We start from the raw sequence: 1,598 nt of genomic DNA on the forward strand, positions 1-1,598 counted from the left end.
TACTTCATTTTTTTGTAGACAGTAAAGCGAATAAATCTGTAAGTTTAATTAAACAAAAATACAATTGTGAAATTAAAAAAAAAACCTTAAGGCATCAGTAAATTGAGCAGCCATTAAAACAAGTATATTAGAATTATTTAATTTGTAATATTTCTCACCATACCATTAATTAAATGTGAGCCCAAGATAGATTGTAAGTGACTCAAAGCTATGGGGTTATAGGTTAAGCCTTTTAGCACTGAGCAACCAGTTAGAATCTAATCTAAGCAGGTGATAAAGGAAAACTACTGTTATATGATATTGGTCTGATGACTCATGTCAAATGAATTAGTAATCTCAGCTCTATTTCTGGTGGACAGGTGTCCAAAGGCAATTGCCCTTGATAACCTTTCCAGGAAAACTAAGGATCTAAAGAACATGAAGAGAGAACTACCTTCCCTGAAATGTTAAACCCTCAAGGTTTGTTGTTCATTAGAAAGAAAGCATACTGTTCAAGCTATGCTTTACATAGCCATATGCTTAGCCTGTAAAACTTCTTTGAGAATAAAAGGGATCAGGGTGGGCTTAATAAGACCCAGAGAGTAGGCCAAATGAGAATCATATGGTTAACCTAAAAGAAATCCAATATCTTCTGCTTCTCACTTCTTTTCTTTTTTTTCTTTGGTTATCAAGGGACTGTTTTGTTATTTTTGTGGGGAAGACACTAAACATATTTGCTACAAGAAGATGTGTATATCCTACTTGATTAGACAGGCAAAGAGAAGTGTGACTAGGTAGAAGAGTAGAGATTAGCTAACATTGGTAATTCTAGAAAGAAAAAGTTAAACTTTGTGGTCATAATATTTTTGAAAATCATTTGCAAGACTAGCTATGATATTCTAAACTCAAACAGTATGTACTTTTAACAAATGTTAATTTAATTTATTTGGATTAATTATATACTTGGATATATATATATTTAATGTACTTTCAAATCTATGTGGGATAAGTTGAAACCTACTCTTACAGTAAGAGGTAGTCTGCTGAGTGTGTTTTCTGGTCTATTACCTAAAGTAGGAAGTAGTGGGAGACAGTAATCCAAAGGCTACAGTGAAAATATCTTAGCTATTCAGTTAGAAGACCTGGGTTCAAGGATTAACTCTTTATTTCACTTTATTTGTCAGTCTTACCAAGTCATTTCACCTCTTGGAACATCAGTTTCCTCATCTATAAATGATGGGACTGGATTTAATGTTCTTTGCCCTGCATGATTTTATGACCCTCTGGGCATAGTTCCCAATTGTTCTACATAATGGTTGAATAAGTTCACAACTCCCCCACCAATTTTCCCCCATCCCCTCCAACATTTGTCACTTTCCTTTTCCATCCTAATAGCCATTCTAATAGGTGTGAGGTAGTACCGCAGGTTGTTTTAATTTGCATTTCTCCAATAAATAGTGATGTAGAGCATTTTCTCACATGACTATAGACAGTCTTGATAACTTTATCTGAAAACTGTTCATATTTTATCAACTGGAGAATAGTTCTTATTCCCATAAATTTGATTCATTTCTCTACGTATTTGACAGATGAGGACTTTATCAGAGAAACTTGCTTCA

Source organism: Trichosurus vulpecula, chromosome 4 (genome assembly GCF_011100635.1).
Source record: "Trichosurus vulpecula isolate mTriVul1 chromosome 4, mTriVul1.pri, whole genome shotgun sequence".
Classification (NCBI taxonomy): domain Eukaryota; kingdom Metazoa; phylum Chordata; class Mammalia; order Diprotodontia; family Phalangeridae; genus Trichosurus; species Trichosurus vulpecula.